Below are 13,139 nucleotides of genomic sequence, written 5' to 3'. Positions count from 1 at the left end.
CGGTGGCATCTTACTACACTGAGGGACAGTGACTGCAATGGGGCATGGGGGGAGGACTTGATAATATGGGTGAATGCAGTGACCACATTGTTTCCTTGTGAAACCTTCGTAAGAGTGTATATCAATAATACCTTAATAAAAGAAATAGATTCTGAACAGACTACAGTCTCTCTACTTTTTTATTTCTTGAAGTGAAATGTTGGGCATAAAAGCCTTCACACTACAAAACTTAGGAATCCTACATTCTGTTAGTTGTTAAACGCATCACTTCATAATATTGATCAATCCCTGTGCATTGGTGTCTTGGGTACTCACTCATCCTCTTTATTTAGAATCATCTAATATAAAAAGTGAAGAGCAACTTTGGACCTTAAAATAAAATGGTCCATCATCACTCTAACACAAATGTGGAACATGAGGTCTGCTGAACTTCAGAAACTGGATCTGGAATATCTCTCTTGACTGGGACTTTGAAAAGGGTCTGATAACTATGTCTCTGAGGTGAGAAGATTTGAGAGGCTTGATCAACTATCTGGAAAGAATATTGCAAGATTGGTGGAATTTATGTATACTTCTCAAGGGAAAAAAAAGCAAGAGAGAAAAAGAAAATGTTCTCACTAAATCATAAACCCAGATGAACAAATGCTTACTGATCAGCACACTGTGGACCCATCAGCATCCTGCAGGACACATCCAGGGGCTTCTTGGATATTCGTCACTTGACAAACACTCTTCATCTGTGAAGTTACAGGATCGGTGAAAATGCCCACAGAAAGCCTGGAGACCAAGGTTTAAACAATTGCAGTGCCATAAAATGCTACAAAGATCACACCCAGAATTTTAAGGTATCCTCTATTGTGCTCATGAAATAATTGGGGGATTGAGAAATTGTCCCAGGAGGTAAGCCTGAAAGATGAGTCTGACGAGGTACTCACATTAAGATGATAGAATCAGGCTGAGAATATGCAGCCAGACATCTGGACCCCACTTACCCCCCACTCTCTGCTCCAGGTCCCAAGGGTCCAGTACCCAGACACAGGAGAATGGGACACAGTATCAGGGACAAGGATAGCATGAGGCCATAAAACTTCAGTGTCCACTTTTGCCTTGTTAGAAGTATTTTTGCACACTCACTTTTCTATAATGCCCCTAACTGTGAAGGAAAAAGGTCATCTTTGGCTACCATTACTTGTCAGTCTTCTTAGGTATAAAAAAACAAAGTAGGAAGGTAGGGGCAGCTAAAATGCATGAAGGGATCAAAATGCACAAACGTCGAGTCATAAAATAGGTCATGAGGATATCACGCACGGTATGGTGACTCTAGTGACAGTACTGTACTGCATATTTGAAAGTTACTAAGAGAGTACATGGTAGATGTTTTCATTAGCAGAGACAATTTTGTAACTATGTGGTGATGGGTGTTAACTAGACTTATTGTGGTGATCATTTTGCAATATATGAAAGAATCAAATCATTATCACATACACCTGAAAGTCCGATAATTTTATATGCTATTTATATCTCAATAATGAAAAGTATCCAAAGCAGATAGTTTCTCTGGAATGATAACGATGGCCACATTGTGACGAAATTAGCTATGGATGAACATTTTACTCTGACCCTTAGGGGATGGGCAGTTTATACTGATCTCTGGCAGCTTCTGATGACTTGAGTGATATTCTTAGCAAATTGTCATGATTCATCTTTAAAGTAGGATAGTTTTGTCAAAGATTCCTGTCACTTTCAACTAATGAGGTCCTTTCTCTTGCATTCTCATTTGTTTTAAGAATAGAAGAGAATGTGTGGGAAAAGCCCTACCATGAGCTGTGATGTCCACTGCACTAGGAAAGTGGAAAGCCATCTCATTTCCTGCTAGATCTAACCTACTAGGTCAAGGCACAAAGCCACCTCACCTAAACTTCCAAAGGGAAATCTAAACTTACCGTTCCCTTCCCTAAAATCTTTAGAGCACCTTCCTGCCATGTCACAAAAACACCCAAACTCCTTTTTAAATCTTGGCTCCACTCTGGCCTTCCGGCTTCATGCCTCAGCCTTTCTCAACTCTTACCTGGAATTCTGGTCACCCTGAAGAGATTCCCTTTGCCTGGATGAACTGTCCTCTCCTACACCTGTGCAGTCCTTGAAGAGCTGCTCCTGCTTCCCAAAGCACTCTCCTCTTGCTTCTCTTAATTCCTACCTATGATTCTATACTTGGCATATAATATAAACCAATGACAGCCTGGGACAGGTTGGAGAGGAAGATGTACGTGGGTGTGTGGAGTTGGGGGTCAGAGCTGATGGCCAGGATGATGAGCAGGTTCCCAAGCACAGTACAGACCAGGAAGATAACATAGTACTGAGTAACGCCTGTCTGGATATGCTGCGTGGGGGAGCCCTACAGACACCATGTTCTTGTCCACTTTTCACAACTAATGAGAATCAGTCTCAGAAGGATGGCTCCCAGGAGTTTTTAAATAAGGGAAACAGCCTAATCCAATTGTTCTCCACTTCCCAGCATGGCTCCTCAAAACATCCACTGATGCTAGCCACTAGTAACTGAACGGGACAGTCAGTGACAGGCAGACACTGTGTAAATGTCTCCTGTCACCCTTCCTAGTGCCGGTCTAGGCATCACTGCATGTCTGACCATCAACATTTGGACTCATATGCAAACAGCCTGGTGCAATTTCTGTCTCCTTAAAGTATTTCATGAGCACCAGAAACGAGATTCCTCAAAAACCCTTCCATGACCTTTGCTGATTTGAGCAGTGGTTCAGAAGGGGCAGCACCTGAAGCTAAATATGTTCTCAGTCACACATCGTGCTCCTAAAGAATGTGATATACAGTCCGTGCAAGCCTTCCAGGTTTAGAAAGTAAATTATTTTGGTGAGAGTAAGTACATAGTTGTTTGACCATAGATGGTTTTATTCCTGGGATACACAAAAGTTGCTTCCTCCAGCCGAACACATAGACTGAGACAATGAAAAAATTCTCAGAGAAAAGACAATGGGCATGAAGGAGAGAAGCTAATGAGACCCAACCTTGTTCTGACTGGCCAAGCAGGGGGTCTGGCTGCTGCAGGTTATGTTCCTAGACTAACAGAATTCAAATGCACTGCAGTGACAACTTCTTTCATGAAGTTCCACCTGCAGTTGCAGAAGCAGCTGACTTAGGATTCAAACGTGTTTTGAAATGATGAATAATGAGTTTAACACACATTTTACCTTACGCCCATTTAACTTTCACCATAGGAGCAGAGGTTAGACATTAGAAATGGGGTATACAGCCATTTGTCATTGACTGTCCCGTTCAGTTTCTAGTGCCTAGCAGTAGCGGGCAATTTTGTGGAGCCATCCCGGGAAGTAGAGAAGAATCGAATTAATCTGTTACAGTCATTGAAAAGTCCTGAGGCCGTCCTTCCAAGAAGGGCTTCCCTGGGATGGGCTGAGCATTATCTGCTGGGAATATTAAGATAAATGGTGAGGTCTTTGTCCTCAGGGAGCCTGGCTTCCAGAGGCTGAGGTGGATCCAGAAACCTGCTGTTGGAAGATGGTGAATTAAAAGAGCTGAAGGCAGTCTGAAGGGCAGAATACAGGGAGAGAGGTGCCTCGCAGGGATGGAGTCAGGGAAGACTTCCTGAAGGAAGCGATCCCCGGATAAGAAGCTATGCAGGGGGACATTGAGTGGGAGCTTTCCTGGCAGAGAAGAGAACAGGGGACATCAGCCAGAGCAGCGTGGGCCCGAGCACTGTCAGCGCCCTGCAGAAGCACGAAGTAGGTGATGGGGTCAGCAACAGGGGAGTGTGGAGAGGTGGCCAGGGAACACACCTTTGGGGGATTTTGTGGGGTTTGTGGGCAAAGAGCTGGGGCTGTGGAGAGACCTCCACCACGTGAATGACAGGATCTGTACCACAGTTTTTCCTGGTGCCCAGCGTGAAAGATGGATCTTGGGCAGGGCCAACAGAGGACAGAGTGATGGCATGGGGAATGAACATTATTACAGGGGATGGGACCTACTGTTTAGGGAAGAGGAACAAGGGCTAGAAGAAGTGAAGAAATGGCTCCAGCATCTTGTGAGAAGCCCCTGTGTCTGCTTGAGGATGAGCCCTGATCCCCATATGGCTCAAGGGGAACTGTGTTGAAGGAACATGGGCGTTTCAATGCCTTCTTGGATTTTTTTGTAGTAAAAGGGGAGGATGTTCATGGGGGATGTTTGTTAGGTCTTTCTGTGCACTTAAATTTCCATGTTACCCAACCACCCCCAGTCTTTATACCCTGAAGCCTTTTATACCAAGGCACACAGACCCTTCACTCTTGGGAGATTCTAATAAGATCCATGGATAATGGTGAAGTGGGAGGAGTAAGAGCAGGTCCTGTAGAGAAATGGGACGTTCCCACAAGCAAATGGGAGTGACAAACGATTGCCTCAGAAAGGGTTTGTCTAGAATGAGCCAATATGAGGGTCTCAAGGTTTGGAGCCAGGGAATAGGAAAAAGAGTAAATGGAGATCAAGATTTCACAGTAAAGCGTCTAAAGCTCTTTATGAACCTGGGGGCATTAATTTGTAAACTATGATGTCAAAGGGAGGACTGTGGATGTCACCTCTTCCTCTACCTCACCACTGAATCCATCAACCTTATGGCAAAAGTCAAATTTCTCTAACCAATGAGGACTTCAAACAAGTGGTCTATACCTTCACCCTCCAAAGCAATTAGCCCCTAAAGTGACTTCTCCAAAGAGGTCACAGGGTGTTCCCTACCACACACTTCACAGTAGTAATGCCCTTTCCATTTGGCCACATCTATTTCCTATTTCCCGCAACACTTACTGTTCCCTGCAGGCTTCACAATGTGAGCCCACCACAGAGGTCAACTTCCCTGAATCTCATTTTCTCATGGAGATAATGTAGTGAAGAAGGAAGATCTTTCCCCAAAAAAGCAACACTTCTTGCAGAGAAGGCATGAGTGTCTTCGGTGTGTATGTGAGGGCCTTGGTGACTATTAGTGAATGTGTTACAGGGTTTGTTTTTCCAGGGGGCTGAATCCTCTTTGAAGCTTGTTAGACAAATTAGTCAGTGAATCTTCCATTCTTGACCCAGTCAGACTCCTCAAGGGCAGGGACAGCACAGGCAGGGGACTCTGACCTGCCAATTCCTTAACCCTGGGAGACACACAGTGCAGCAAGCTGTAATTCCTCTCCCCTGGGTGCCTTTCCTCTGGGAAAAATCACTCTAGCCTTTTTGGGGGACAAATGCCAGCATTTTCTAACTTGTAGCCATCAGGGAGGTGGCTTAACATCGAAGGGACCCAGGATTCCCTAGGGTAGTGGCACTCAATCATTAGCTGCAGCAGATGACTGGGAGGACCTGTTAAAACATTCTGTGTTCCACCCCAAGTTTATGTCTCTGTAGGTCAGGGTTTGGATCAGATAATTTGGATTTTTTCCATCTTCCAAATTTTGCTGGTCCCTAGGACACTGTTTGAGAAACATTGAGAAAAAGGGAAATGTTTCAGAATTTAACTTTATCAAAAGTATTACCTAGGTGCTTTTGTTAATGTATAACTTATCACCTTAACCCAGTCTTATCTAGTCAGTCTCTAGGGGAACTCTGGGAATCTACTTTGAAAAGAAAATTACAAAAATTTTACTGTATTTTACTTTTTATTTATGTTTTTATGGTGGTAATACATGTATAAATGAAAATTTCCCATATTAACCATTTTTTCAATATTCAGTCCAATGGCATTATGCATATTAACATGCTGTGCACCCATCCCCACTATTCATCTCCAGAACTTTCCATCTTTGATGTCACACTCTGTCCCAGTGAAACACTAACTCCCTCTTCCCTCCCCCAGCCCCTGGCCTCTGCCAGCTACTTATGTCTCTATGGATGTGACTCACTAGGGACCCCCAAGGAATGATCATACCTGATTTGTCCCTTTGTCACATAAGCAGATATCATTGGAGGGAAGGCAGATGGAATGGAAATGAGAATAATCAAGGAGTTTGGAAATACCTTTGCTCTGATAAGTGCTTTTGAATATACCCCTTGGGAATCTAGCATCCCAGTTTTCATTAGAAAATCTCAGTCGATAACTATCCATCGAAACTCAATTTTAATCGTGTCTCATTTCTATTTTAAAAGACTCTGCTTTGGACAGGAATTTACCGAGTCACCCTACTTGATCAATAATCTGACCAAGAAGTTTAAGAAGCAAAAGTATATTAGATGTTTGACTCCTTAAGGTAGAGGTTATATCCTCCAAACAAATAGGAAAAAAGACCAAATTAAAACTATGCACAAAGGGGGTCGTAGCCAAGCTGGCTTCATGAGTAGAGGAGCGGAAATCTCCTCCGAAAACCACATATATTTTTGAAAATACAACAAGGAAAACTCTTCCTAAAAGAGAGACCAGAAGACAAACGACAACAGCCAGACCACATCCACACCTGCAAGAACCCAGCGCCTCGCGATGTGGGTAAGATACAAGCCCCAGCCTGGCAGGACCCGAGTGCCACACACTCCAGCTCCCGGCAGGAGGAGAGGAGGCACAGCAGGGAGGGAGAGGGAGCGCAGTACTGCTAAACACCCAGCCCCAGCCATCTGCACCATAGCGCAGACACAGTGCATGGGTGAGGTGCTGGAAACTAGGGGAACAGGATAGTAATACCTGTGAGCGGGTCCTGGGAGATGTTGCACCTGGGACAAAGAAAAGTGAGTGCTTTTGGGAAGTCTTAAAGGGACAGGGACCTCACGGCCCGGCGGAAGCATCCTGAGACACTTAGTCCAGCAGCAGGGAATCTGGGTTTCTCTGGGCACTCTAACCCCCTGGGCAGCAAGGAGCACGGAGGACTCTCATGGAGATAAAATCCCTTCCGGCAGTTCCCCCTCAAACACGGCTTCACCATATTGGAGCGCCAGCCCGAGCCAGGCCACACCCACAGCAACAGCGGAGATAAACTCCATAGCAGCCAAGCAAAAATCAGAAGCCCTTTCTGTGCACAGCTGCAAAGCACAAGCCACAAGAGCTCGCTGTTCTCCCAGGAGAGGAGGGCCACAAACCAACAAGAAGGGAAGTTCTTCCAGCCGTCACTCATCTCAGCTCTGCAAACTATTCCTATCACTATGAAAAGGCAAAACTGCAGGCAGACAAAGATCACAGAGACAACACCAGAGAAGGAGACAGATCTAACCAGTCTTCCTGACAAAGAAATCAAAATAAAAATCATAAAAATACTGATGGATATGTAGAAATATGCAAGAGCTAAGGGATGAAGTCTGGAGGGAGATTACAGATGCCAGGAAGGAGATTACAGAAGTGAAACAAACTCTGGAAGATTTATAAGCAGAAAGGATAAGATGCAAGAGGCCATTGAAGGAATAGAAACCAGAGAACAGGAACGCATAGAAGCTGACACAGAGAGAGAAGAAAGGATCTCCAGGAATGAAACAATATTAGGAGAACTGTGTGACCAATCCAAAAGGAACAATGTCTGTATTGTAGGGGTACCAGAAGAAGAAGAGAGAGAAAAGGGATAGAAAGTGTCTTTGAAGAAATAATTGGTGAAAACGTCCCCAATAATGGGGGAGGAAATAATGGAACAGACCACAGAAATACACAGAACTCCCAACTGAAAGGACCCAAGGAGGAAAACACCAAGATAAATAATAATTAAAATGGCAAAGATCAAGGACAAAGAAAGAGTTTTAAAGGCAGCTAGAGAGAAAAAGGTCACCTATAAAGGAAAACCCATCTGACTTCTCAACAGAAACCTTACAGGCCAAAAGAGAATGTCATGATATATTTAATGCAATGAAACAGAAGGGCCTTGAACCAAGGATACTGTATCCAGCACGATTACAATTTAAATATGAAGGAGGGATTAAACAATTCCCAGACAAGCAAAACTTGAGGGAATTTGCGTCCCACAAGCCACCTCTACAGGGTATTTTAGAGGGACTATTCTAGATGGGAACACTCCTAAGACTAAACAGATGTCACCAGAGAAAATAAAATCACAGCAATGAAAGCAGACCAAACAAATACTAACTAAAGGCAAAAAAAAAATCAACTACCCATTGAAAGCAGTTAAAGGAAATATGAAAGAGCACAGAATAAAACAATCAACATATAAAGAATGGAGGAGGAGGAATAAGACGGGAGAGAAGAAAAGAATCTCCAGACAGTGTATATAACAGCTCAATAAGTGAGTTAAGATAGGCAGTAATATACTAAAGAAGCTAACCTTTAACCTTTGGTAACCACGAAACTAAAAGCTACAATGGCAATAAGTACACATCTTTCAATAGTCACCCTAAATTTAAGTTTGCTGAATGCACCAATCAAAAGACACAGAGTAACAGAATGGATAAAAAAGCAAGACCTATCTATATGCTGCTTACAAGAAACTCAACTCAAACCCAAAGACATGCACAGAATAAAAGTCAAGGGATGGAGAAACATATTTCATGCAGACAACAGAGAGAAGAAAGCAGGTGTTTCAGTACTAGTATCAGACAAAATAGACGTCAAAACAAAGAAAGTAACAAGAGATAAAGAAGGACATTACATAATGATAGAGGGCTCAGTCCAACAAGAGGATATAACCATTCTAAATATATATGCACCCAACACAGGAGCACCAGCATGTGTGAAGCAAATACTAACAGAACAAATAGAGGAAATAGAATGTAATCCATTCATTTTAGGAGATTTCAACATGACACTCACCCCGAAGAATCGATCCACTGGGCAGAAAATAAGTAAGGACACGGAGGCACTGAACATCACACTAGAACAGATGGACCTAATAGATATTTTTGAACTCTACATCCAAAAGAAACAGGATAAACATTCTTCTCAATGCACATGGAACATAATCCAGAAGAGACCCTATACTAGGACACACAAAGAGCCTCAGTAAACTCCAAAAGATTGAAATCCTACCAACCAATATTTCAGACCACAAAGGTATAAAACTAGAAATAAATTCTACAAAGAAAGGAAAAAGGCTCACAAACACATGGAGGCTTTACAACAGGCTCCTAAATAATCAATAGATCAACGAACAAATTAAAATAGAGATTAAGGAATATATGGAAACAAATGACAACAAAAACACAAAGCCCCAAATTCTGTGTGATGCAGCGAAAGCAGTCATAAGAGGAAAGTATACAGCAATCCAGGCACACTTAAAAAGGAAGAACAATCCCAAATGAATAGTCTAACATCACAATTATCAAAACTGGAAAAAGAAGAATAAATGAGGCATAAAGTCAGCAGAAGGAGGGACATAATTAAGATTAGAGGAGAAATAAACAAAATTGAGAACAATAAAACAATAGAAAAAATCAATGAAAGCAAGAGCTGGTTCTTTGAGAAAATAAACAAAATAGATAAGCCTCTAGCCAAACTTATTAAGAGAAAAAGAGAATCAACACACATCAACAGAATCAGAATTGAGAATGGAAAAATCATGACAGACTCCACAGAAGTACAAAAAATTATTGAAGACTACTATGAATACCAATATGCTACCAAGCTGGAAAACACATAAGAAATGGACATCTTCTTAGAAAAATACAACCTTCCAAGACTGACCAAGGAAGAAACACAAAAGTTAAACAAACCAATTACGAGCAAAGAAATTGAAAGAGTAATCAAAAACTACCCAAGAACAAAATCCCTGGGCCAGACGGATTTACCTTGGAATTTTATCAGACATAGAGAGAAGACATAATGTATATTCTCCTTAAAGTTTTCCAAAAAATAGAAGAGGAGGGAATACTCCCAAACTCAATCTATGAAGCCAACATCACCCTAATATCAAAACCAGGCAAAGACACAACCAAAAAAGAAAATTACAGAACAATATAACTGATGAGTGTAGATGAAAAAATACTCAATAAAATATTAGCAAACCGAATTCAAAAATATATCAAAAGGATCATACACCATGACCAAGTGGGATTCATCCCAGGGATGCAAGGATGGTACAACATTCGAAAATCCATCAACATTATCCACCACATCATAAGAAGTACAAAAAACACATGACCATCTCCATAGATGCTGAAAAAGCATTCGACAAAATTCAACATCCATTCATGATAAAAACTCTCGGCAAAATGGGTATAGAGGGCAAGTACCTCAACATAATAAAGGTCATATATGATAAAAACACAGCCAACATCATACTGAATGGCGAGAAGCTGAAAGCTTTTCCTCTGAGATCGGGAACAAGACAGGGATGCCCACTCTCCCCACTGTTATTTAACATAATAATGGAGGTCCTAGCCATGGCAATTAGACAAAACAAAGAAATACAAGGCATCCAGATTGGTAAAGAAGAACTTAAACTGTTATTTTTTGCAGATGACATGACATTGTACATAAAAAACCCTAAGGATTCCACTCCAAACCTACTAGAACTGATTTTGGAATACAGCAAAGTTGCAGGACCGAAAACCAACACACAGAAATCTGTGGCTTTCCTATACACTAACAATGAACCAAAGAAAGAGAAATCAGGGAAACAACTCCATTCATAATTGCATCAAAAAGAATAAAATACCTAGGAATAAACCCAACCAAGGAAGTGAAAGACCTATACCCTGAAAACTACCAGACACTCATAAGAGAAAATAAAGGTGACACTAACAAATGGAAACTCATGCCATGCTCTTGGTTAGGAAGAATTAATATTGTCAAAATGGCCATCCTGCCCAAAGCAAAATACTTATTTGATGCAATCCCTATCAAATTACGAGCAGCATTCTTCAAAGAACTGGAAGAAATAGTTCAAAAATTCATATGGAAACACCAAAGACCCCGAATAGCCAAAGCAATACTGAGAAGGAAGAATAAAGTGGGGGAGTTCTCACTGCCCAACTTCAAGCTCTACTACAAAGCCATAGTAACAAAGGTGATTTGGTATTGGCACAAGAACATAGCCACATACCAGTGGAACAGATTAGAGACTCCAGTCATTAACCCAAACATATATGCTCAATTAATATTTGATAAAGGAGCCATGGACATACAGTGGGGAAATGACAGTCTATTCAACAGATCGTGCTGGCAAAACTGGACAGATACATGTAAGAGAATGAAACTGGATCACTGTCTAACCCCATGCACAAAAGTAAATTTGAAATGGATCAAAGACCTGAATGTAAGTCATGAAACCATAAAACTCTTAGAAGAAAATATAGGCAAAAATCTCTAAGAAATAAACATGAGTGACCTCTTCTAGAAGAGATCTCCCTGGGCAAGGAAAACAAAAGCAAAAATGAACAAATGGGACTATATTAAGCTGAAAAGCTTCTGTACAGCAAAAGACACCAACAACAGAATAAAAAGGTACCCTACAGTATGCTAGAATATATTTGTAAATGACAGATCCGATAAAGGTTTGACATCCAAAATATATAAAGAGCTCACCCACCTCAACAAACAAAAAACAAATAATCCAATTAAAAATGGGCAGAGGAACTGAACAGACTGTTCTCCAAAAAAGAAATTCAGATGGACAACAGACACATGAAAATATACTCCACATCGCTAATTATCAGAGAAATGCAAATTAAAACCACAATGATATATCACCTCACATCAGTAAGGATGGCTACCATCAAAAAGACAAACAACGACAAAAGTTAGCGAGATTGTGGAGAAAGGGGAACTCTCCTTCACTGCTGGTGGTAATGTAAATTAGTTCAACCATTGTTGAAAGCAGTATGGAGGTTCCTCAAAATGCTCAAAATAGACTTACCATTTGACCCAGTAATTCCACTTCTAGGAATTTACCATAAGGATGCAGCACTTCAGTTTGAAAAAGACAGATGCACCCCTATGTGTATCGCAGCACTATTTACAATAGCCAAGAAATGGAAGCAACCTAAGTGTCCAAAAGTAGATTAATGGTAAAGAAGATGTGGTACATATACACAATGGAATATTATTCAGCCATAAGAAGAAAACAAATCCTACCATTTGCAACAACATGGATGGAGCTAGAGGGTATTATGCTCAGTGAAATAAGCCAAGCAGAGAAGGAGAAATACCAAATGATTTCACTCATCTGTGGAGTATAAGAACAAAGGAAAAACTGAAGGAACAAAACAGCAGCAGAATCACAGAACCCAGGAATGGACTAACAGGTACCAAAGGGAAAAGGACTGGGGAGGATGGGTGGGTAGGGAGGGATAAGGGGGGGAGGAGAAAGGGGGTATTTTGATTAGCATGCATAATGTGGGGGGGTGGGAGAAAGTGGAGGGCTGTGCAACACCGAGAAGATGAGTAGTGATTCTACCACATTATGCTATACTGATGGACAGTGACTGTAATGGGGTTTGTTGGGGAGACTAGGTATAGGGGAGAGCCTAGTAAACATAATATTTTTCATGTAATTTTAGATTAATGATAAAAAAAAGAGAGAAAGAAAAGGGGGATTACTCCTTGATAGATAAAACTAACTGCAAATCAGCGATTAATGCATGCTTTCCTTATCCTTAGTTTTGATATTTTAAAGGGTGACTGATGATCAGCTATGGAAGTACATTTTTCTGATAATATTCCTTTCTCTTAAAAAAAAAGCAGTTCCTGTGTCGTGATTTCCAATAGGTTCTTCACAATGGTATAAAGTCTTATTAAAGTGTGGGCAAAGGGTTTGTTTGTGTTTATACAGAGGATCAAAGCCTAATTTGGGTACACAGAAAACGAATTAAGATACAATATGAAGAGGAACTTCTAACATCAACATCCTCTGGAAGAGTCATTCCAGAAGATGATCATCAAAAAAGTTCAACAAAGATCCTGGTGCTGCTGCAGTTGTAGCTGCAGTCATCCCACCCGTTCCTGGACGTGCCATTGGAATGAAGAAGGAGATATCTGAGCTGGCCTGTGCATACAGTAAAACAACTAATTTGTCTGGATCTATACTCTCGGAACTCAAGCAAGAATTAGAAGTGCAAGTTGCAGTGCTCCAAACTCGTGTGACTATAGACTATCTACTGTTAAAAGAACACATGGGATGTGAACAGTTCTCAGGAATGATTTGTTTTAATTTGTCTGATTTTTCTCAAACTATTCAAATTCAGTTAGACAATATCCATCATATCATTGATAAGTTTTC

The sequence above is a fragment of the Manis pentadactyla genome, chromosome 12 (assembly GCF_030020395.1).
Source record: "Manis pentadactyla isolate mManPen7 chromosome 12, mManPen7.hap1, whole genome shotgun sequence".
NCBI lineage: Eukaryota > Metazoa > Chordata > Mammalia > Pholidota > Manidae > Manis > Manis pentadactyla.
This window is presented reverse-complemented; position numbering follows the sequence as displayed.